Source organism: Bombina bombina, chromosome 2, assembly GCF_027579735.1.
Source record: "Bombina bombina isolate aBomBom1 chromosome 2, aBomBom1.pri, whole genome shotgun sequence".
NCBI lineage: Eukaryota > Metazoa > Chordata > Amphibia > Anura > Bombinatoridae > Bombina > Bombina bombina.
This window is the reverse complement of record NC_069500.1, coordinates 990,083,093-990,110,509: the sequence shown is the minus strand read 5'-3', so window position 1 is coordinate 990,110,509 and position 27,417 is coordinate 990,083,093.

Genomic DNA, 27,417 nt, shown 5'->3' with positions numbered 1-27,417 from the left:
AAGTCCTGAGAACCTAAAAGGAGGAAAGAAAAATCCCTCCCCTACACAGAGCGCTCACTCGCACCCTGAATAGAGCAACCGAAAGACAAACCGTCCCCGGGAGCCACTGAAAAATAGCATCAGAAATCTAAATATGCTCTTCTAAGCCATAAGCGTCCTGCTACAACTAAGGACTTAGGGACCACAGGTCGCCACCCTAGCTATGAAACCACACAGGACCTTCTTCAGAAGATGAACTCTGAAACAGTTTAGGACAGGAACTTCCCAAAAATGGACAGGAAAGGAAGGAACCAAACCCAGAACCCGGTAGAGAAAACTACCTGCCGAGGAGGGATCCACCGTGAAGCCTCTCCCTTAAGAAGGTTCACAATAACTGTGATACACGGCTAAGATCAACAGATCAGACAGATCCCTGACTGTTGCACCGGCAACGGACCCAGCACCAAAGTGACTGATAATGTCCGAAAGGCTTAGAGATTAAAGTACCATGAATCATCAGGACCTGCAGGAAGGAAAAAGGGAGGGATCCAGCCCCCCCAAAAGCTTGGGTTCCATAACCCAGACACAGCCCCCTTCCTGTGGCATGGCGCAAGAAATCCATCCCTTCACACTGACATCCCGCAGGCAGGGGGAACAACCCCACTAAACAGAGGAATAAAAAATACCTCTGGAATACCTATGGAATGTCAAATTCACCCCCATATGGAGGGAAAGCGAAGCAAAAACTTAACAGTTTGCTAGCACACAATCAAGGTGCAAATGGCTGCAGTTAGTCTCAAACTGCAAACCTTCCGCTCATTAGACAGCTAAGCTAACCATTAGGCTTACTACAGTGGGGCTGAAGCGTAAAGCTGTAGACGAGCTCAAAAGGACATTACTGAAAGAAAAACCATCCAGCCACTAAGGGCGGCCCAGTAAGAAGTCTAAATCTCCCTGCAAGAGAGAAAAAAATACGCCCGTAGGAACAGAAAATGTTCCGGAACCGGGAAACTGCGCCGTCCCACTCAGTCCTATGGGATCTGGATACGGATACAGACCCCAAAATGCTAGTCAAAGACAGGACAAACAAACACGGGCACCCAAAAACTCGGAGCCAGCTTAAATATTTAATAACCCCTGAGGAACCACTAGGTTACCCCATCCTGGATAGACTTTGCACCAGAGGCGATACAAACACAGTCATATCCAAGACTCCTTGGACACTGAACCTTCACTAAATGTCCCATACACAGTGAGCTTAGGACACCCACAGTGGGATACAATTCCTAACATAAAGGGTGATAGGATATGGTGAAGCCACACAGCCACTCTGGAAGGCCTTAAGGCTCTAGGGACAATTTCCACTAAGTCCTAAAGACTAAGTAACGTATGAGAAAACAGAAAACTCTGCTTAGGAATGCTAGCTGTCACCAGAATCACAAGACAGATGAGAAAACAGGAGCTTTACCTTGGTTCAAACCCACAACCTCCTGCTTCAGGTGCGGTGGAGCTAACCACTACAACACATCACCCTTAGAAACTGGGTAGAGAAGCTAACAAAAATCTCCAAGATCCTCAAAATCCACTTCCCTGACACCCCTACAGCTCGAGGATTGAAAAAGGAGCATGTATCCTAGCCCCCAGTGGGAGCAAACTCACAAACGCCTAAACAGGGGCGACACAGGAAATAGGGGAGACAATCTAATCTGTACATCTCCTAAAAATATGGGAGCAGACGAGATCCCAGAAGTAGAATAACCAAAAGGCTTTAACTTCCATAAACAGATTACCCGAAGCCAACACCAAGGAAGGGGACAAAAATGCCCATCAACCTCAGCCCAAAGGAAGAGAGACCGTCATCAAGGAAAACAGATTCCAAGAGGAGAAGCTCAAACAGAAGACGAGGAAAATCACCCAGATTGACCCCAGTGTGATCAGCTCTGGCCCCCAGCCCACAAGGAACAGGACAGTGAGGACTGAGTACAATCCCCTAATGCCTCTCCCAAAGGCAGAATGAGAACCAGCCTGATGTTTGGGAACAAAGGCTTCCACTACCATGTATTAGCCCTGCAGGGGCAGAGTCTCAAAAAAATTATGGAACTCATGGAAAGTTCACTTCATGAAAACTCTTAGCAAAAAGCAAAGATTATTCGATCTGAAGAGACACCAAGAAAAATAAACTCCTCATCCGAGAGAGCAACTCACCACCCAGCCAGGTCAGCCGGTTACTGAACCAGGCCACAGAAAATTTGAGACCCAACAAGGACTCGATAAAAGGATTTAAAGACATAACAATGTACTAACACCTTAACATGTGACTTCCGCAGAAGTGCCCAAGCGACCACAAAATCGCTAGTATCAAATTCCAGAAAAGAAATATTTCCCAATAGAGAAATCATAACAGACATGAGCTTCTAAAAAAATAAATAAAATACATCCTAACCGGATTAAATAAAAGAAGAGCAGCCTGCAGTTGAACGCCCAAGAAGAATGGGTACACCAACGGGACCAGCCAATCAGAGACCCCATTCTTCCAAAGCTCAGAACTGGAATAAGATACCCAAAAAAGAAGGAAAATTGAAGACGACCAGGAGATTAACCTCATCCCCAAACATCTAGCCCAGCTTGTCGTCTGGAACAGAAGACAGAGGATCCCTTAACCCATTAGTACTGGGATCCTCCAGCACTGCCAAAACATGCCGTAGCAGGACACGAAGTCACGCCAGTCTATAACAAAAAGCAAGACATACTTCTGTCAGGGCAACTGATGACCCCGACCCCGAGGGTTGGGCCCCTGAAGCTTCAGAGGAGACCGCTTTCCCAGATGGCTGATCTGACCCAGGTGATCCCACACCTGAAGAGCCCCGGTTAGCATAACACAGACAGTATCTTAGCAACACCTCCTCTGGAAGATGTAAATGCTGCCTGGGCCATAGATAAGGCCATGCGGAACTGTGCCTTAAACCTCTGGAGGAAACAAGCAGCCTTCCCGAGAAGGGGTAACGGCATTATGGAAACCTGCTTGCATAGCCAAAGAAGGTTCTAGGGAACGCGCTGCACTGGATATGGGATCCCCAGGGGCGGATGGCTCGGTGGACTCTAAGTTCCCAGTATCAGGAGAAGAGAGCACTCTAGAGCGGCATTTGGAACATAACTGAAGAGCATGGATTACCCGGGCCATTTCGTCCTCTTCACAAGAAGTAGAATATGAATCAAAGACATCCATCTCCAAAAAGTCAGAATCCTCCATAACTTGGTATATAGAAATTATGGACAGAAAAATAAAAAATGGCACTTTACACCCCCAATGGCTGGGGCGCTCACCACCTCCTGAGATCCAGATAGCAAGTGAAACAGACTCTCTCCGTCACCACGCGGTCAGGAATACGGAAATGGAGCACAGAAGTGTCTACGCCTCGTCACAAGGGCTGCTCAGCCTGACAAGAAAAGGCCGTTATGTTCCGATCTAGCAACGAGCCCAAATAACACTACACATTAGCAGACAGAATCACATAACAAACATGATTAAAGTCCCCCTGTTCAATAACCCCCCTCAGGAGATATTAACCCTTGATTCCTTATAAAGATAAATGTGTCCCACTGAGACCCTGACTTCTTTGTTTACTTTACTTTATTTCACATCATCGAAGTAAAATGAAATGATCTTACTGGAATCAAAGCCATGAAACAGGAACACGGCCCTTCAAGTGTGACAGATAGTAGCCTCGCTTCTGACATGGACTTGAGAGAAAGAAACAGGCAGCGAAACTCGTCAACGCTGATTGCTAAGGAGCTGTTAATATGAGTCGGAATGGTTTTCGCAGAAATAACTCTGCCTGCATCTCCAGACTCTAACATTTATCCATGCTCTCACTGAGAGGCTGACAGGATTACTTAAAACTCCAGTCCTATTTCGAAGAGTACTACACTCCATAAGAGACTATATAAAACTTCTGACACTTCTCTGCCAACCTCCTGTGATGAAAGGCAAAGAATGACTGGGGGATTAGGGAAGTGGGGGAGGTATTTAAGCCTTTGGCTGGGGTGTCTTTGCCTCCTCTTGGTGGCCAGGTACTGATTTCCCAAAAGTAATGTATACAGCTATGGACTCTTCCCGTTTAAGAAGAAAACTACCACTAGCCCTTTAAATGGCCTTTTGTAGGGCATTGCCCTAAGTTAAACAGTTCTTTTACCTACAAAAATTACAAATTCCCCCTAAAAGTAACCCCCCCCACCCAACCAACCCCCCAAAATAAAAAACCTAAGTCTAAAAAAAACTTAAGATACCCATTGCCCCTAAAGGGGCATTTGTATGGGCATTAAAAGGGTATTCAGCTCTTTTGTGCCCATTAAAATAATAAAATCCCTAATCTAAAAAAAACAAACCTAAGTCTAAACCCCAAATAGGTACTCACCGTTCCTGAAGTCCAGCGGAGGTCTTCTTCCAGGCAGTGAAGGTCTTCTTCCAGGCGGCGACATCTTCATCCAGCGCAGGCTTCTTTTATCTTCATCCAGGTAGCTTAGGTTTTTTTTTTAGGCTTAGGTTTTTTATTTTGGGGGGTTGGTTGGGTGGGGGTTTACTTTTAGGGAAGAATTTGTAATTTTTGTAGGGAAAAGAGCTGTTTAACTTAGGGCAATGCCCTACAAAGGACTCTTTTAAGGGCTATGGGTAGTTTATTAATAGATTAGGGGTGTTTTTATTTTGGGGGGGGTTTGTTTTTATAGGGCTTTTAGATTAGGTTTAATTTTATATTATTTTGGATAATTTTGTTTACTTTTTTAATTTAGTTTTTTAATCATAGTGATTTTTTATTTTTCGTAATTTTAGTGTGTTATATTTGTTAATGTTAGGTTTTTTATTTTTCGTAATTTTAGTGTATTTTTTTTGTTATGTTAGGTTTTGTAAGTTTGTTTGTAGTGTTAGGATATTTTAATTTTGTAACTTAGGTTTTCTATTTTTCAGGCTTTTTTTAACCCCTTAGTGACCAGACCATTTTTCAATTTTCTTACCGTTAAGGACCAGGGCTATTTTTACATTTATGTGGTGTTGGTTTTTAGCTGTAATTTTCCTCTTACTCATTTACTGCACCCACATATTATATACCGTGGACTTTCTAAAGATACCATTATTTTCATCATATCTTATAATTTACTATAAAAAATTATAAACATGATGATAAAAATAAAAAAACACATTTTTTCTAACTTTGACCCCCAAAATCTGTTACACATCTACAACCACCAAAAAACAACCATACTAAATAGTTTCAAAATTTTGTCCTGAATTTAGAAATACCCAATGTTTACATGTTCTTTACTTTTTTGCAAGTTATAGGGCAATAAGTACAAGTAGCACTTTGCTATTTCCAAAACATTTTTTTTCAAAATTAGCAATAGTTACATTGGAACACTTTATCTGTCAGGAATCCCTGAATAACCCTTCACATGTAAAAAATTTTTAGACAACTCGAAATATTGATCTAGGCCCATTTTGGTATATTTCATGCCACCATTTTACCGCCAAATGCGATCAAATTAAAAAAATTGTTAACTTTCTCACAAACTTTAGGTCCCTCACTGAAATTATTAACAAACATATTGTGCAATTATGGCACAAATGGTTGAAAATGATTCTCTAGGATCCCCTTTGTTCAGAAATAGCAGACATACAGTATATGGCTTTGGCATTGCTTTTTGGTAATAAGAAGGCCGCTAAATGCCGTTGCGCACCACACTTGTAGCAGCAGTAAAGGGGTTAATTAGGTAGCTTGTAGGGTTAATTTTAGCTATAGTTCAGAGATCAGCCTCCCACCTGACACATCCCACCCCCTGATCCCTCCTTGACCCCTCTCAAATAGCTCTCTTCCCCACCCCACAATTGTCACCGTCTGCCAGTGCTAAAATAAAAGTTTATATATATATATATATATTCTGCAGTGTTGGATCCCCCTTAGCCCCCAACCTCCCTGATCCCCCCAAACAGCTCTCTTACCCTCCCCCCTCTACCTATTTGCTGTCATCTTGGGTACTAGCAGCTGTCTGCCTGTACCCTGTTTGCAAAATTTTAGGCTTTTTTTTTTACAACCCAGTTTTTTCTGTAGTGTAGCTGCCCCCCTCAATACTCTACCCCCCCCTCCCAGATCCCTTTCCCTAACACTTATTGCCCCCTCCCTCTCCCTCCTTAATGTGTAGCGGTCACATGCTCCCGCTCTCTGCCGTGCACTCCCAGAACTGAAACTCTGACCCAGCGATGGGTCGCTCACCCGCCTCCCTCGTACTCCTCCCACACCCCCAACAATCGGCACCATCGCTGGCCGATGCAGAGAGGGCCACAGAGTGGCCCTCTCTGCATCGGTTTGCTTAAAAAAGGGTATTGCACAATACCTCAATATTGAGGCATCCCTGCAATACCCTGAAAGCGATCATGATCGTTTCCAGCGCTTGAAACCCCAGAGGACGTGCCAGTAACCGTGTTTTGTAGGATGTGCCTGGCACGTCCTTAGTCGTTAGGGGTTAATATAGTAATGTTAGGTTGATTTATAGTTTCATCTTAGGTTTTTTTTATTTCACAGGTAAGTTTTTTTAATTTTAAGATAGTTATATTATAAATTTAATTTAAAGTATAGGGGATAGTTAGGTTTAGGGGTTAATAGTTTAATTTAGTGTGTTGCGATGTGTGGGGGCGGCGGTCTAGGGGCTAAAAACTTTATTATAGTAGTAGGGATGTGGGGGGCAGCGGTTTAGGGGTTAATAGGTTTATTATGGTAGTAGCAATGTGGGGGTCCGGCGGTTTAGGGGTTAATAACTTTATTATAGTAGTAGCGATGTTGGGGGGCGGCGGTTTAGGGGTTAATAGGTTTATTTAGTGTTGGCAATGTCGGGGGTGGCGGATTAGGGGTATTTAGACTAGGGGTTTATGTTACGTGGTTAGGTTTTAACATAACTTTATTTTTCCCATAGACATCAATAGGGATTGCGTTACGACGATCTCCATTCCTCGATCGCAGGTGTTAGTTTTTTTCTAACACTTTCTCCCCATTGATGTCTATGGGGGAAAACGTGCACAAGCACGTCAAGTCAGGCCTTGGGTTTTGTGCGGTATGTAGCTTTACGCACCATAACCCACAACAAAAGAAGGTTTTTCAGTAACTTGTAATGGTAGCGCTATGGAGAGTGCGATACCGCTCATTTTTTGCGTTATTTACGCACCCGGTTTATCGCACAACTTGTAATCTTGGTGTATGAAAATTATGTGATTTATTTTTCTGGTCCCATTTATATACATATTGTTATGGAAAGAAAACTAGTGCCAAATACACATTTTGGTATGTACTAGTTATGTGACTTTTTCATCTAGGGCGACTCATTTTAGACAGACTTTCAGACTTCTGTGTTCTATGGTGCTGAATACACGCAGCTGTGTGATCGAAGAGGTGGAGACTGTCAGTTCGATTGGTCTGTGGCAGCGTTCACCAGTCCGTTGTTGAAAAAACATTATTTTGAATAGGGTCCATGACTTGATCAATTTGAGAGCTTGTTTACACATGTATTTTGACGTGCGAACACAGGCGGATTACTAGTTGAAGTTTTGATAAATGGAGCCCAAACAGTCTCAAATAGTTCTGCACCTATTAAATAAGGGGTAAAAAGCCATTATTGAGGATATTTAATGTAGAAGCAATAACAGCACATAAAACAAGTACGAAAATCAATAAGGTCATACTCATTTCGGCTTATTACCATTGCCCTTAAACTGCCAAGGAATTTAAACTGACTAAACCCCACCTTCTTATGATGTAAGAATAACTTTATTAACCTCACGGCAGAATAGCAGTGGTATAGTTACAAAGAAAAATCCTTAATATTCTTAACAAAATATATATAAACATAGTGTTAACACATAGAAAATCATACTTGATACAATTTTATAACTATCATATACATAGTTTCAGAAAGTAATCAAATCCTAATCCGACCTAACATATTTATGTTACTAGGATAAAGCATATATTATTTATTATTAAATTAAAATGTATTTGTGTTCTCTTAAAGTTGATTATGAATGTTGCTGCTTATTACAAGCAAAAACACAGTTTACAATAACAGGATATGCAGTCTTTTTATTTATGGGTCAGGGGCATAACTCTAAGAGGTCTCAACTGAGACTGGGCCCGCACATCTAGGGGGCCCATCTTACACTGTAATCAGTAATGGCGTCACCACTCGGGGGCTTGATGTGGCCTTTAAAAAATATGTTTGCTGAGTCTCCAAGATGGCCACCACTGTGTTAATGAACAGAAAAACCTGCCACAATATTTGTACAGGGAGACTGCACAAGTGAATATCATCAGGAACAGATTAACCAAGGAAGAAGGGTGACATACAGCCACAGAGACGTAGCTTCAATTATTTTGAATTTGTTTCTGTTCAAGCACAATGCTGATTAACTATACTATTAGTAGTAGAATTTATGCATATATACATATATATAGATATATTTATAAAATATGTGTGTATGTATGTATATACTGTATATATATATTTATATGTATATATATATAATATATATATATATATATATATATATATATATATATATAGTATATATATGTCTTTAAGAATATGCAGATCATCAGGTTTTAAATTATCAGTTAAAAAATTGATATTTAAACAGTAATGGTAACAAGGATGTGTAAGAGGCCAAATCATTTTTTGTTTTGCTGGCAACAGACCCAGAATAATATTTGGATGTTTATAGCTCTGCTTATGTCTGCATATTGATTGGTGACAGTGCTTAGTAAAACAGTGTAAATTATGCATGGTGTTTAGGTACAGAAATAAAATATCATATTGAAAACTGACATTAGAAAAGTTAGCTGTAAAAGTGCTTTAAAAATTCATGCACATTGCTATTTAGACCTGTATATACTTTTAATTTTGATTGTATGATATTATCAGGGGCAATGTCACTAGTGAGGTCATTGATAATGTCATAATGATGCAATTATGATGTAATAAAAAATGTCAGGTGTGAGTGTGATTCCATTGATGATGTAATGCAAAGTCCCAAACAGGGCTGTGGGGGGGGTAGTGTTGAGATGTTCATGCTTTTTAACTTTTAAGTGGGAACTTCCATAGCGTAAAGGCTGTATTTAAAGACAATTTTCAAAGAACAAGAGAGCACCAACGCCGTTAAGTAAAACAAAATTCTTTATTTCAAAAGGTTAAAAAATGTTACAGGACAGCAGTACCCTGTAATTAGTTAGATCAAGTGTAGAAAAATTGGCTTACGCGTTTCAGCATATAGCCGTAGTCATAGCCTGTCATTTTGTAATACACTTCGGTTTAAAAAGTACTGCCTAAAATGTTATTGGTTATCCAAACTCCACCTCTAACTAATTAGCCAATGCCAGGTTGGGATTTTGTTGTTAGTGTTCAGCACAGTCATTGATTGCGAAAGCATATGTACACAATAACCCTATTAACAGGGCATATGTGCTGACAAATAACAAAACAAAACTCAATATGAAAGATACACTGTGGATATAAGTGAATGATGTGTTCTAAATAAACTGTGTGTCCTATTACCCTCTGTTAAGCCATGTTGCTATTATAGTGGGTAAGTTAGTATTACTCTCTTATAACATATTCCCTAGTTACTCTCAATCCTTGTTGGAGTATAGCAACCATTATATATAGTAGTCGGTTGCTTAATACAATATACAAAATACTCGGTTAGTAAGGATAGGTACAATGTAACATAGTTAACTATTAGATTTCTTTGTTTTAATATTTGTGGGAAATTGTTGTAAGAAAGATATAGAATAGAAAGGATGTTATAATTCTCAAAAAAATGTCTGAGTATAATGGGAAAGGGGTGATTCTATGTTATCACTGTTTTTGACTAGAGAGAAAAATATTATAAATAACAAGGACCTCAAAGGAATGGAATACTGTCTTCTTTCTTGTTCAGACTATAAAAATAATAATTGACACAGTTACCAAATTTATTCCCAGTAATTTATCAAGTCGTATTTGGAGTTCAGACCCTCTGGATATCGTGTTCTGAGTCTGAACATCCAAAATGCTTCTCTTTTAGCCAACAATTTCTCAATATTACCTCCTCTTTTGGGAAGTTTTACTTTTTCTATCGCACACCATCGCAAGGTGTGTATAGATCTCTTGTGTCTGTTTTTAAAGTGACATACCAATGGAGTGCTAGACTTTCCTCTTGTGATGGTTGATAGATGTTCCCTTATTCGGGATTTTATGTCTCTAGAGGTGAGACCTATATAATTGCATTCCACATTCTATGCAATATAGTAGATATACAACCTCTGTAGACATACAGTTCATACATGACTTTATCTTAAAAGTTTCTCCTGTCACATTGGAGGAGAAAGTTTTTGTTCTAGTCAAATGTTCACATGGTTTACATTTATTATGCCCACAGGGGTACATACCATTATTAGTTAACCATGAAGAAGATCTGGCAGTCTCAGTTTTTAGCATTGTTGGGGACAGCAGTGATCCCAATGTTGGACATTTTTTGGAGCTGCATCTAATACCTGTTTTGACAACTTCCACCAGTTTTTCATCAGCTTCCAAAATATGAAAGTGTTTCTTAATTATATTTACAATTTTAGGATATTGATTGCTGTAATTGGTGGTAAAGTTGACCCCCTTAAACATTTCTTTGCCTGTGCCTTTTTCAGTTAGTAGGGATGACCTATTTATTTTGTCTACTTCTTTTCTCGCTTTCCTGATTACCATATTGGAATACCCCCTCTCTTTGAGTCTGTTTTCCAAAGCAATTGCTTCCTGTGAGAAATCACTTTCAAGAGTACAATTTCTCTTCAGGCGAATGAATTCACCTTTAGCTACCGCATGAGCTGTATGCTTCGGGTGACAACTCTTTCCATGAAGCAATGAGTTGCCTGTTATTGCTTTTCTATAGATCTTAGTAACAACCTGTTTATCATGAATGCCTTTAAGAGTCACATCTAGATAGTTAATTTCATCAAGACCAGTTTCAAAAGTGAATTTTAAACCTATTTGATTCTCATTCAGTCTATTGACAAATTTTACCACATCCCCTGCCTCCCCTTTCCATATAAAGAGGAGGTCATCAATGTATCTTGCATACAAGAGGATGTCTTTTTTGTATTCATTTCCATCTCCAAAGATGTGGAACTGCTCCCACCAACCTAAAAATAGGTTGGCATATGAGGGGGCAAATTTTGCCCCCATAGCAGTTCCACATCTTTGGAGATAGAAAATATCCTGAAATTGGAAAAAGCTATGGGAAAGTAAAAACCGTGTAACTCTGATGATATATTTCTGAAAATCCAATGAGAATTCTGTGTAGTATTTCAAGAAAAATTCTATTGCTCTTATACCATCATCATGGGGTATCGAGGAGTATAACGCCACTGCATCCACAGTGACCCAACAATAGTTCTACTCCATTTTGTGTTTTTCATTATATTCAGTACAGATTTGGTATCCCTGATGTAAGAGGGTAGAGTCTTCACTAGTGGATTTAAGATAGAATCTAGCCACTTTGAGAGATTTTCAAAGATTGACCCAATTCCACTTACTATTGGGCGTCCCTGGACGTTGTCCAAAGATTTGTGCACCTTTGGAAGGTGGTGGAACTGGGGTATTTTAGGGTGTTCTACATACAGACATAATGCTGTCTCATTATCAATACACCCCAGCTCTACACCATCGTCCAATAGGTGACCAAGTTCCTCTGCAAATTGTTTAGTGGGATCCTTTCGTAGAACAGAATAATTGGCCCTGTTGTTCAATTGTCTCATTGCCTCATCTATATACATAGATTTATCCATTACCACTACTGTGCCGCCCTTATCTGCATTTTTGATGATTATATTATCATCTTGTTGCAGTGTCTTTATAGCCATTCTCTCTTTAAGAGAGATATTGTGTTTGGGTGCGCTGTTATTGGTTTTCAAATTAATGAGATCTCTCTCTATTCTTGAATGAAAGGTTTCAATTATGTCCCCCCTTGATTGAATGGGATAAAATTTAGATTTAGATTTCATATGTATTCCCCTTGTGATGTTACCTTCATCATTAGTTGTCTCCATTCTTAGTTCATCTAGAGTTGTTACATCACACGTTTCTAAGAAACTAAATCTATTTGAACTATCACTAATATTGATGTTTGTAACAGGAATGTCTTGGCAGGTATTATCCTGTCCAGAGAAATGTTTTTTTAAAGTGATGTTTCTCACTAATCTATTTACATCTATCATTGTTTGAAAGATATCAAACTCCTCAGTGGGGGCAAAAGTTAAACCCAGACTCAATACTTTTATTTGTTCTTTACTCAATATTTTCTTAGAAAGGTTAATTACATTCCCTATTTGTATTTGCTGGTGGCCTTCTGTCCTCTAAATTGATACCTGTCCTTTGACTTGTGTTGTGGCCCTGGAACTGCTGATAGTGCTGGATCCCTGGGAAAAACCTGTTCTATATCAGAAGAGTGTGACCCTTGCATATTAGTAGCTGTAGGACTCTGTTTTTTGTTACTATTCTTGTTAGGATTTTGTCGTTGTTCTTTTGGTCTAACTACTAATGGTTCTGAGGCTTGCACAGTGTTAACATTTTTAAGTATTCCTACAATGGAGTCATGTTGTCCCTCACTACCAGAAGATCTATCTTCAGAGGTTCGCTGTCTGAAAATGACACTGTCTTTCCTAATTTATTAGACTTAGGTGTCCTGGCAAACACCTCAGCAAGACTATTTTTTGTGACTATATATATAGACATGGACAGCAGTAACCCTAACTTTTTCTCACTTATGCCGGCATCTGACAGAAATGCTAACACTGTGGACTGTGAACTAATCTTTTCTAACGACAAAGGCATCTTAACCTTTGGCAACCTGTTTGATTGCATGGAGAATTTGCTATTAAAAGAAACCAGGCTGCAATGGGATCTCTGGACTTTAGAAAAGTACATTCAAATGAAAATGATACCCAGAGGACTGAGAGTCTATAAATTTCCCACTTTCGAAGTGGATGTGAATGATACTGACTTTGTGGACACTTGGAATGAAATCCTCTCAGAATGTGCATCCAGATTAATGTTGTTGCTTGTCAATTACAAGAAAAATCAGTTATTGCATGTTAGAAAAGAAATTGATGTTTTACAGTTAGAAATGAACAAAAGAATGGATGATGTGAACTTTCTCAAATATGATGATTTACTTAGGCAGACACTAGCCACTAACAAGCGAGCAGTAATGGAAAACAAACATTGCAAGTATCTTAGGGATAAGGAAGACTATGACACAAAAACTGTTTATATTTGGAATAAAAAACAAAGGGCCAGTTTAAGACAGAGATCCAATTATTCTAGTAAGGGTAGAAACAACAACAAAAATAAGAATAAAAACAAAAATACACAATCTAATAAATTAGGAAAGACAGTGTCATTTTCAGACAGCGAACCTGATTATTCCTCTGAAGATAGATCCTCTGGTAGTGAGGGACAACATGACTCCATTGTAGGAATACTTAAAAATGTTAACACTGTGCAAGTCTCAGAACCATTAGTAGTTAGACCAAAAGAACAACGACAAAATCCTAACAAGAATAGTAACAAAAAACAGAGTCCTACAGCTACTAATATGCAAGGGTCACACTCTTCTGATATAGAACAGGTTTTTCCCAGGGATCCAGCACTATCAGCAGTTCCAGGGCCACAACACAAGTCAAAGGACAGGTATCAATTTAGAGGACAGAAGGCCACCAGCAAATACAAATAGGGAATGTAATTAACCTTTCTAAGAAAATATTGAGTAAAGAACAAATAAAAGTATTGAGTCTGGGTTTAACTTTTGCCCCCACTGAGGAGTTTGATATCTTTCAAACAATGATAGATGTAAATAGATTAGTGAGAAACATCACTTTAAAAAAACATTTCTCTGGACAGGATAATACCTGCCAAGACATTCCTGTTACAAACATCAATATTAGTGATAGTTCAAATAGATTTAGTTTCTTAGAAACGTGTGATGTAACAACTCTAGATGAACTAAGAATGGAGACAACTAATGATGAAGGTAACATCACAAGGGGAATACATATAAAATCTAAATCTAAATTTTATCCCATTCAATCAAGGGGGGACATAATTGAAACCTTTCATTCAAGAATAGAGAGAGATCTCATTAATTTGAAAACCAATAACAGCGCACCCAAACACAATATCTCTCTTAAAGAGAGAATGGCTATAAAGACACTGCAACAAGATGATAATATAATCATCAAAAATGCAGATAAGGGCGGCACAGTAGTGGTAATGGATAAATCTATGTATATAGATGAGGCAATGAGACAATTGAACAACAGGGCCAATTATTCTGTTCTACGAAAGGATCCCACTAAACAATTTGCAGAGGAACTTGGTCACCTATTGGACGATGGTGTAGAGCTGGGGTGTATTGATAATGAGACAGCATTATGTCTGTATGTAGAACACCCTAAAATACCCCAGTTCCACCACATTCCAAAGGTGCACAAATCTTTGGACAACGTCCAGGGACGCCCAATAGTAAGTGGAATTGGGTCAATCTTTGAAAATCTCTCAAAGTGGCTAGATTCTATCTTAAATACACTAGTGAAGACTCTACCCTCTTACATCAGGGATACCAAATCTGTACTGAATATAATGAAAAACACAAAATGGAGTAAGAACTATTGTTGGGTCACTGTGGATGCAGTGGCGTTATACTCCTCGATACCCCATGATGATGGTATAAGAGCAATAGAATTTTTCTTGAAATACTACTCAGAATTCTCATTGGATTTTCAGAAATATATCATCAGAGTTACACGGTTTTTACTTTCCCATAACTTTTTCCAATTCCAGGATATTTTCTATCTCCAAAGATGTGGAACTGCTATGGGGGCAAAATTTACCCCCTCATATGCCAACCTATTTTTAGGTTGGTGGGAGCAGTTCCACATCTTTGGAGATGGAAATGAATACAAAAAAGACATCCTCTTGTATGCAAGATACATTGATGACCTCCTCTTTATATGGAAAGGGGAGGCAGGGGTTGTGGTAAAATTTGTCAATAGACTGAATGAGAATCAAATAGGTTTAAAATTCACTTTTGAAACTGGTCTTGATGAAATTAACTATCTAGATGTGACTCTTAAAGGCATTCATGATAAACAGGTTGTTACTAAGATCTATAGAAAAGCAATAACAGGCAACTCATTGCTTCATGGAAAGAGTTGTCACCCGAAGCATACAGCTCATGCAGTAGCTAAAGGTGAATTCATTCGCCTGAAGAGAAATTGTACTCTTGAAAGTGATTTCTCACAGGAAGCAATTGCTTTGGAAAACAGACTCAAAGAGAGGGGGTATTCCAATATGGTAATCAGGAAAGCGAGAAAAGAAGTAGACAAAATAAATAGGTCATCCCTACTAACTGAAAAAGGCACAGGCAAAGAAATGTTTAAGGGGGTCAACTTTACCACCAATTACAGCAATCAATATCCTAAAATTGTAAATATAATTAAGAAACACTTTCATATTTTGGAAGCTGATGAAAAACTGGTGGAAGTTGTCAAAACAGGTATTAGATGCAGCTCCAAAAAATGTCCAACATTGGGATCACTGCTGTCCCCAACAATGCTAAAAACTGAGACTGCCAGATCTTCTTCATGGTTAACTAATAATGGTATGTACCCCTGTGGGCATAATAAATGTAAACCATGTGAACATTTGACTAGAACAAAAACTTTCTCCTCCAATGTGACAGGAGAAACTTTTAAGATAAAGTCATGTATGAACTGTATGTCTACAGAGGTTGTATATCTACTATATTGCATAGAATGTGGAATGCAATATATAGGTCTCACCTCTAGAGACATAAAATCCCGAATAAGGGAACATCTATCAACCATCACAAGAGGAAAGTCTAGCACTCCATTGGTATGTCACTTTAAAAACAGACACAAGGGATCTATACACACCTTGCGATGGTGTGCGATAGAAAAAGTAAAACTTCCCAAAAGAGGAGGTAATATTGAGAAATTGTTGGCTAAAAGAGAAGCATTTTGGATGTTCAGACTCAGAACACGATATCCAGAGGGTCTGAACTCCAAATACGACTTGATAAATTACTGGGAATAAATTTGGTAACTGTGTCAATTATTATTTTTATAGTCTGAACAAGAAAGAAGACAGTATTCCATTCCTTTGAGGTCCTTGTTATTTATAATATTTTTCTCTCTAGTCAAAAACAGTGATAACATAGAATCACCCCTTTCCCATTATACTCAGACATTTTTTTGAGAATTATAACATCCTTTCTATTCTATATCTTTCTTACAACAATTTCCCACAAATATTAAAACAAAGAAATCTAATAGTTAACTATGTTACATTGTACCTATCCTTACTAACCGAGTATTTTGTATATTGTATTAAGCAACCGACTACTATATATAATGGTTGCTATACTCCAACAAGGATTGAGAGTAACTAGGGAATATGTTATAAGAGAGTAATACTAACTTACCCACTATAATAGCAACATGGCTTAACGGAGGGTAATAGGACACACAGTTTATTTAGAACACATCATTCACTTATATCCACAGTGTATCTTTCATATTGAGTTTTGTTTTGTTATTTGTCAGCACATATGCCCTGTTAATAGGGTTATTGTGTACATATGCTTTCGCAATCAATGACTGTGCTGAACACTAACAACAAAATCCCAACCTGGCATTGGCTAATTAGTTAGAGGTGGAGTTTGGATAACCAATATCATTTTAGGCAGTACTTTTTAAACCGAAGTGTATTACAAAATGACAGGCTATGACTACGGCTATATGCTGAAACGCGTAAGCCAATTTTTCTACACTTGATCTAACTAATTACAGGGTACTGCTGTCCTGTAACATTTTTTAACCTTTTGAAATAAAGAATTTTGTTTTACTTAACGGCGTTGGTGCTCTCTTGTTCTTTGAAAATTATCTACTTGCCATTTGCACCACGCCGAATCAGGTCTATCGAAGTCGCAATAGGATTGGCTGGCAAGCACACACCTGTCCGTGACGTCACTGACGTACCGCAAGTTGGATCGAACAGAGGAATCTGGGGCTCAGGAGCGTAAGCCAGTGGAAGGGTCAAGGAGCGGAACCTGGTTTCCCTGCGAGTCTCCGGCAAACACCCGTACACGCTACCTAGAGAAGGATCCTGACACGGAACTGAAGTATGGGAACAGGTATGTAGCGAGGGCCCGCCGTGGCAATATATCTCTGTATGGTGCACAGCGCTTGATAACTGCATTTATCCGGGAAGGGCCGCCGAGCCCAAATTTTGGGATTTGTTTGTTACAGCCAGCACATGAGCTTGTGTCCGCTACATACCGACCTACCTATGAACTTTGTGTAAACAGTGTATCTGCTATTTGATAAACAGGACTGATTACCATACTATTAATTAGTTGCTCTAAGACCGCCATCCTAACTGTACCTTAAGGCTAAGAAGCTTCACTAACACAACGCAACTATTAGCGTACAGGACAAACTTACAGTGAATACTCTTGCTACCTACATTTGTTACTTGTATTTAAAGACATACATACTCTTTAATGCAAAGACAGTATAAAGGCTGTGACACACTGAGAGCGGCGCAGCGCGCAGCTTGATGATGCGGCTGTGCACACTCAAGGCTATGACACACTGCAAGTGATGCGGCGCGAGGCAAAGCAGCTGCTTCGCTCCGCATCGCTTCTGAAGATCAAATATTTAATCTCTGAGCGCTCAGCTACGCGACCTGACGCAGCAGAGTGCTCAGAGATGAAAAGGCAAGACACACTGAGCGCGCACAGCCGCAAGTACACGCTCCGCTTGCAGTGTGTCACAGCCTTCAGTGTGTCCTGCCTTTTCATCTCTGTGCGCTCAGCCGCTTCAGGTCACGTAGCTGAGCACTCTTGCTCTCAGAGTTAAAATATTTGAATTTCAGAAGCGATGCGATGCAGCACGAAGCAGCTTCTTCGCTTTGCGCCGCATCGCTTGCAGTGTGTCACAGCCTTAAAACACAAAGACAAATATTTTTCTCTCCTATCTTTGGTATATCTATTTTACTCATCCTTCTATATGATTTTTACATGTAGGCTTTGTTCTTTATTGAAATATATTAATTTCATATTTACGTCTGAAAAATTTATTTCAATCTCCGCTACTAAAAGACTCAAGAGCATATTCAAGGTTGTCTCTTTTTGAAGAATTTTGAATTATTTTGTACATCTATGGATTAGTATTTCTTTGCATCAATTATTTACTCACAAGGCACTTTCAAATCTACTATGAAAATTCTTCTAATATTTTTTTATTGCCTTTGACTCTTTTTGTTGTTGTTTGGGACATATTTTCTAATTTTTCTTTACTTTATACATTGTTATGTGTTTTTAATTGATTATTTGGTTATTCTGTGTTTTATTTCCATATTCAAAGACTGCATTAAATAGTAAAAGATTAAACTATTTTTTTGTCTGTGTTTTTAATAAAATCTAATGATTTTTATAATTCTGCAAATGTGATGATGACTTCCAATGGGTTTGTTGCTTAATAGATAATGTCCTGTCAACATAGCTAAATGGACAAAGGTAATGGACCTAAGCTAAACTTAAGTCAAAATGAAAAGAGAGGTAATTACCAATTTTAGTAAAAAAACAGCAGAAAAGGGGTCCAGGTTCCTTTTTATGTACCTATAATTCAATTGGGATCATTTCCAAATATTACCAAACTCTTTCTGCTCCCACTGTAGGTTCCCCTAAGCACACATGGCCGCACGCTGCCAGCATTTAAAGGGGCCATGTTCTATTTATTGGAACTCCCACCTTGAGGATCCTTTTATCTCCAGAGTTGTGAGACGGCTATGTGTCAAAATTGACCTCCTCCTATGCCAACCTTTTTATGGGTTGGTGGGAGCTGTCTCATATCTTTGGAGATTAGAACCCCTTCAGACCAAACATATTTTATAGATGTTTCATTGACTACCTCCTTGGTGTGGCAGGGAGACACGAGCAACACTGAAAAATTAGTTACTTGGATCAATACCAACAATCTAGGATTGAGGTTTACATAAAAGATACAGAAATATGAGATAATTTCTATAGATCCATCACTAAAAGGAAAAAGTGAGCTGCATGTTGAAACTAGTATTTACAGAAAGCCAATTTCAGGCAATTCTTTACTTCACGCTAAAATTTCTCATCCCAGACGTATCATATGCTATTGCCAAATTGACAATAAATTAGAATTTATTGACAATTTATTAGAGTGAAAAGGAATTGCTCTGATTTGGGTGTCTGTAAATCACAAATGAAAGATATGGAATTATGTTTAAAACAGAGGGATTATCCAGCTAAGGTGATCAGGCAAGTGAGTAATGAGAGTCATTCGCTAAACAGGTCTGACTATAATGTACAGTATCATCAGTTCTGTCAGATAATCAAAAAACATTTTAAGATGTTAATAGCGGATGAAGAATTTATTGATTGTGTACAAAGGGGTATCAGATGTTCCTATAGTAGAAATAAATCTCTAGGAAATTATTTGTCAACCACTGTATTGAAAAAGCCCCAAATAGATCACAGTTCATGGCTTTTATGTAAGGGCTCAAATAGATGTGGAAGCATACGATGTAGAGGATGTTATTATTTAATTGTTTCAGATACATTTCAATCCACAGTAACTAATGAGGTTTTCAACATCAATGTTTGTTTAAATTGTACTTCCTGTTTTGTGATTTATTTAATTACATGCATATTACCCAAGGTTCAATAAGTAGGTTTAACTGCTAGAGATAACAGATCTAGAATCAGGGAACATTTATCTACAATTCATGTAGGTCTTCAGACTCGTCAGAAACACAAGTTATGGAGCAGCGGTCTAAAGACCGCTGCTCCTTAACCCTGTCCACCTGCTCTGAGCAGGCGGACAGAGATCGCCAGAATTCAACCCGATCGAGTATGATCGGGTTGATTGACACCTCCCTGCTGGTGGCCGATTGGCCGCAAGTGTGCAGGAGGCGGCGTTGCACCAGCAGCTCTTGTGAGCTGCTGGTGCAATGCTGAATACGGAGAGCGTATTGCTCTCCGCATTCAGCGAGTTCTTGCGGACCTGATCCGCACTGTTGGATCAGGTCCGCAAGACCTTTGATAATTTGGCCTCTTAGATGGAAGGCTGTTGATATGGTGTAGTGTCCCAAACATGGGGGAGACAGAACTAAACTTTTGAATAAGAGAGAAATTTTGATTTTCAAGCTATGTACTAGAGTCCCACTTGGTCTAAATGTTTTATTTGATTAATTATTGTGTTTTATTACTATGTAAATCTACATGATTACTAAACATATATACATTTCACATAAATACCAGTAAGGCTTCTACTAAATATGACAGTTTCAGGTCTTAGCAGTGGCGCTTAATCTTTGGAGGATTGATTGTTTTTTACAATTATATTTTAACCAATAGGAAATGTTGGGAACGTATTTAATGAATTTGAGTACTCAGCTGAAATGCATACGCTTACCAGCTAGAAATTTTTATGGACATTATTACCATGTTCACATGTTTTATTTTTGTGAAGTTTTTGAAATTGTTTTTGAAATTGCGACTGCTTTATTGAATCTATGTATGGAAGTTCTTATAAAAGCACACTCTGCCCTTCACTCTGAGCTGAGTTATTGACTTCCTACCTTGCTCCTGGTTCCTGAAAGCCTCAGTATACTTACCTGATACCTGTGTATGCTCACCTTGCTTCAGAAACCAAACATACTTACCTGATACCTGTGTATGCTCATGTGTTCCAGAGATTAAGCATACTTACCTTGCACCTGCGTATGCTCCTGGTTCCTGAAAGCTAAGTAGACTTCCCTGATACCTGTGTATGCTCATCTTGTTTGTGAAGCTGTACCTATCTGGTATCCTGTGACAGTCTCACCAACAGTACCCGCTGGGTATCCTGTGCCTGCTGAGAAACCTGTGTCTACTATACCAGTAATCTTTCACAAACATTTGGAAAACAGCACACTCACAATACTTGGGCATGGAACCCCAGATTTGCCAAGTCTTCTTCAATAACAAATTTCAACATAGGTTCCAGCCGCCAATATATTTAAAAAAAATAATTATTATTTCATTAGTAGGTCCATAGAAAAAACAACAATATTTCAGGTCTGCAATAGTCCCTTAGTCATGTATACTCATGTATACATGACTAAGGGCCTATTGCACGCCTAAAACAATGTTGTTTTTTCCTATGGACCCACTAAGGAGATAATAAAGGTATTTTTAAATGTATTGGCGGCTGGAACCTATGTTGAAATCTACTATACCACTGACAGTCTTCCTTAAACCAGCTGTGCCTGCTGTACCTATCTGATGTCATGTGACAGTCTTGCCAACAGTACCTGCTGGGTATCCTGTGCCTGCTGAGAAACCTGTGTCTATTATACCAGTGACAGCCTTCCTTAATCCAGCTGTGCCTGCTGTACCTATCTGGTATCCCGTGACAGTCTCACCAACAGTACCAGCTGGGTATCCTGTGCCTACTATACCACTGACAGCCTTCCTTAAACCAGCTGTGCCTGCTGTACCTATCTGGTATCCCGTGACAGTCTCACCAACAGTACCAGCTGGGTATCCTGTGCCTGCTGAGACATCTGTGTGTACTATACCAGTGACAGCCTCCCTCAAACCAGCTGTCCCTGCTGTACTTATCTGATGTCATGTGACAGTCTTGCCAACAGTACCTGCTGGGTATCCTGTGCTTGCTGAGAAACCTGTATCTACGATACCAGTTGCAGCGTTCCTCAAATCAGCTGTGTCTACTGTACTTACTTGTTTCCCCATGACAGACTTGCCTGATACCTTTTGTATGCTCATTTTGTTACTGAAGCTATACCTGTCTGGTATCCCATGACAGTCTCACCAACAGTACCTGCTGGGTATCCTGTGACTTCTGAGAGCCCTGTGTCTGCTTCCCTCTTACCAGCTGTGCCTACTGTACCTACCAGGTAATCTGCAACCTACTTAAGTATTCTAAACTTTGTATTGGACTTTATTGCTCTGCATTTGGCATATGTTCAAACCTGCTGTTTCTGTGATTTTCAATCTGAACTACCAACTGTTTAAAGACAAAAAAATTACAAGTTTGAAGTATATAATAAGAAGGTTATTTTTTGCAAAGGACCATTTACCGCCTGTAGAAAGGAGACCAAATCTTGCTCCCCAACCTGAAAGTCATGATAAATTTGATAATTCTAGAGTTGCAAAAGCTAGATTTCCCATCCCAAGCTTTCATATGCATTAGCCACTAGGACAGTTTGGCAGTGGCTTCTGATAATAATGGAATTCAATGTGAAAAGGACATACTATTGTAGGTTGTAGATTAATGTTCTAAAGCTCTTCAGACTGAAGGTGACAGGGATGAAAGTACTACAATCCAAGCCAGCTTTCTGTTGGGAACATCATTTTTTTAGTGCAATCTCTCTTTTGATGTATTTTACTTTGAATTTGAAGGCTCAATATTAAACAAATAGTGACTAATAGAAAATCTATATTCTTACAGGGGAAAGGATTGAATTCGACCTGCTGATAATGAAAATCTAATAGTTGTATTGAAATTCGACCTGCTGATAATGAAAATCTAATAGTTGAATTGAAATTCGACCTGCTGATAATGAAAATCTAATAGTTGAATTGAAATTCGACCTGCTGATAATGAAAATCTAATAGTTGTATTGAAATTCGACCTGCTGATAATGAAAATCTAATAGTTGTATTGAAATTCGACCTGCTGATAATGAAAATCTAATAGTTGTATTGAAATGTCTAAATAAAGAATGGAAATTAGGTAATGGTTTAATAAAACAAGCTTACCATTGGGCACTATATACAAATAGATTTTGTGTCTGGGTAGCTTTTCGAGTGACGCTGAGAGAATATTTCTATCGAAGTTTTAAGTACCTCTGTCGGCTTTGCTTTGAGTATGACAACACATTTCAGTCCTGAAAGCAGAATCACACACTATGGTCCATATGATCAAAGTATTGCAGTATCCACTGAGAAATGTTCATTTCTGTCTCACCAGTCTTGCAAAGCTCTCACCAGTGGCGATTCTATGGAGGTACTCCAAATGCACATGTAGCCTCCCGATTGAGCTACGAAGGGCTCCATCAATTATGTGTGCAAACTTTCAGTTCTAGATTTGCCACTGGCTCTCACCAGGTGAAGTGCTCTAAAAAAGTGGACTTATCCTTCTTGTATGTGACTTCCATTGGAAAGTATAGGGTTCGTTACCTATGAATATTCCAAGCACATTGCTAATGAATGCGAATCTCAGCAGTGTGGAGGGCACATATTTTCAAAATATGTTTGCATAACATATAATGCGCATTTCATAAATCGGAAAATGGAAGATGTTTTGTTTTATTTCAGTTAATCTATATGCAAAATTTTCACAGTAAATGATGTATATTTCACAAAAATGCAAATGAAAGAATGGAAAGACATGTATGTGTGAAAATGTTCCCTTAAAAGACATGTATGTGTGAAAATGTTCCCTTAAAAGACATGTATGTGTGAAAATGTTCCCTTAAAGGGACACTAAACACCTGATAAAAATCATTAAAAAGTATGTTTTATTATTAATTAAAATCAATCAATCACTACTGTCTAGTTTATTTGTTCACCTTAACCCTAAGTGTTGAAAAAAAATCGATTTGAAGATGAATGCTAATCAGGTGCATTATTCTCCCATGTAAGGTGCCATGTTAGAACGCACGTTACACTGGGTCACAGCAGTCATGTGACTTGTGCAGATGAAAAACACAGCAGCAGCAGCACTCAATGTTATGCAGACAGAGCTTGTCCTGCAGTTTATGTTATAAATCTGTTACAGGAAAAAAAGATTTTATTATTATGTTTTTGTATGCAAACAAAGTTTACTCTTTCAAACGTTACCACTGAATTGAATTCCTAATGTGTGTGACTGTACATAGCACTCGGTAGGGTTATAAATGTAAATCATTCTCTTCTCTGAGTCTGACAAGCTCAGATTTGTTCTATGCAATATTTTATTTTCATACATCTGCATTACATATATTACTGTATATATGTGATGTAGATGTATGAAAATAAAATATTGCATAGAACAAATCTCCAGTAAAAAGTATTTCCAGCACAAGTTATTTAGTCTATTTTCTTCACGGAGTCTCTCTGCTCTCTCTCCCCCCTCGGCCCCTCCCTCTCCAGACCGGAGCTTGTCAGACTCAGAGAAGAGAATGATTTACATTTATAACCCTGCCGAGTGCTATGTACAGTCACACACATTAGGAATTCAGTGGTAACGTTTGAAAAAGTAAGCTTTATTTGCATAGAAAAATATAATAATAAAATCTTTTATTCCTGTAACAGATTTATAACATAAACTGCAGGACAAGCTCTGTCTGCATAACATTGAGTGCTGCTGTGTTTTTTATATGCACACATTATAGGTACTCTAGGTATGTGATATGAAGTGTGTGATAGGTATGTGATAGATATGAAGTGTGTGTCGTGACTACTGTGCTGTTAAAATATGGCGGCATACATAGCTGCATCAAGCCCTAGATATGTATAGTAATAGAAACAATTTTCTTGAATTTTTTTGTGCAAGCTGAAGTTACAGCATAAAGAGCTGTACTCAGTTTTTTATTATTACACAGTAGAAGTTAGTTTTAATTATTTTTAGCAGTCAAGTGTTTAATGTCCCTTTAAAAGACATGTATGTGTGAAAATGTTCCCTTAAGCTTAAGTGTATTGATGCTCAGAACATTAGGACATACCTGAGTTTACTCATTGTTATATAAGTTATGGCCATGGAAAGCCTATATCTTCTCTATGTATTTGTTAAAAAACAAACCCCACCCCCCAAATAATAAACGTATTAGAGATTTATTGTGTATTTGTATATGGTGTTTTAGTTTTATTTATATATATATATATATATATATATATATATATATACACACACACATTATACTGCATAATAGTTTATTATGTATTTTAAATAAGTTTGTTTATAAAAAATAGCTTTTTATTTTGGTGTATTTTTTATTTTTAGAAACAAGTACAGGGTATTAATATCTTGCCGAAAAAATTGGAAACTACTTTTCCCATTAACAATAGTGGGCTTTATATAGTTTGCATTATGGGAATTCTCCTGTTAGAATTATGCCAATTAGCTTGAGTATTAGACATTCTTGACCCTTATTGTACAGGATGATTTTAATCATAAGACCAAGTAAGTGCTTGCAGTTATATATTTATTCAGACAACGATTGGCTGTATGTAAATCCAAATAACTAGCAATAATACAGATATATATTTACATACGTAACTGTGAATAGAGTTAATTGATTGGGATGTACATAATGTGGGTATGTCATGTGACTGTAAGTCATGATATGAAGTATAAAGGCATGGTAGTACTTGGTGAAGCTTGATTGGCTAAACTAGGCTTTTCTTTTTTATTGGAACATAAAAGGGCTTGAGTACGTCTTTGAGAAAGCAGAGAGTAAATGGACATTAGACAGGTTAGATGGCTCCAATCTTCTTAGTACCTGGCTATCATTTTAATAGCATGTTCGCTTACTTATAATTTAGAACGTGTCTAATAGTGATATCATATCAGGAAGTAGTTTAAATGACAATTGGCTTTAGATAGTTTACATTGTTCATCTATTTGAAAGTTTTGTGAGTAGTAGTACTGGGTACTTTTGATTAGAAATGAGTTAAAGATATGTGAATCTATGGTGCTATAATTGTCAAGAGAAGAATGGAATATCTGAATAGAAATTAAATCATGAATATTTTTTTAATTTATTTGTTTTAAATGCTTGTTACTCCTGTATATATATACATACACACACATGTTTGGTCTTAGCTGAACCAGAGAATATTTTTTAGGTAAATTTAGAAGAATTTTGTGATTAAATAGCTAGTTGAAACTATCATCCACTGAAAGCTCTTTTTAAGCCAAAAATATATAGTTTTCATAGGTAAATCAAAAAACAAGGCTCTATTTCTATTTAAACTGAGTGATAGCAAAAATGCTAAAAATGCTCCAGTACTTTGGGCAATGTTTTCACTGAAATTCCCAGTAGCAAAGGGGTCAATAGAGGAATTTTTGATAAATTGATTATATTGTAAAAATGCTTTTAAGCCATTCTGAAATGCACTTATCACCCACTACTGTACAATGTCCTGTTTTTGTCTAATTGGTTTAATAATAAAGAATAGAACAAATCATTCTTTCTATTGCATCCAGTCACAATATACTGATGATTGCAGTTGACTATTTATTCAGCATGAGCTAACCATCACCGTTAAATATGGATACAATCAACACAAACTTCATGCATAATTTAGTGAAGCAACAGTGTTCCCATAAGACATTGTAATCAATCAATGCAATGTAGATGCTCCAACAAGGCAATGCATTCCCTTCTATTGCACACTTGTCGTGCAGGAAGTGTAGTTATTTGTTTTAGAAATAATAAATTAGCAGATGATCTGATATAAATATAATTAATTTGTATACACTTGTATATTCTAGAGACTAGCTAACTTGTCTGTAGCCAGAAGGCAAAGGGTAAGAAATATACCACCTATCACATCCAAAGATGAAAAAAATTAAAGTTAAAACATTCCCCCACAATGTGTAACTAGCATAGTAAAAATTGTACTATGCATTCTTTTTTAAAAAAAAATATATATTTTTCATGGTTTTCCTGTAAATTACTTCTGCTAATAGTATTTTTCCACTCTTCCAGAAACATTGGCACTCATACTCCATACTTAAGTATGCTGCAGTTTACCGGACCCTTAATCTTTTTTCCATTAACTTAAAGGGACAGTAAAGTAAAAATAAAACTTTCATGATTCAGATAGGGCATTTAATTTAATTTTAATTTTTTTTAACTTTTATTATCAAATTGACTTTTTTCTCTTAATATTCTTTGTTGAAGGCTAAACCTAGGTAGGCTCATAGGCTGATTTCTAAGCCCTTGAAGGCTGCCTCTTATCTTAGTGCATTTCGAGTGGAGCGAAAAGCGGTTTATTGCAGGTGTTTGCGCGCGTCAGGTTTAGCACTCGTATTACACGTTGAAAGTAAACGCAATCGCTTGAGCACAATTAAAGTTAATGCGCGTCGGGAGAGCGTCCTCAGAGTTCTGGTTAACTGTATCTGGAAACAAAAAAAGTGTCACAAAACACAACAAACATACATTACAAAAGTACAGTTACACTTATAATAACGCTCATCTGATAAAAAATATTTTAAAAAGTATTGCACAAAACAGTTTTAAGGGCTCAAAGATATGAGATCTTAA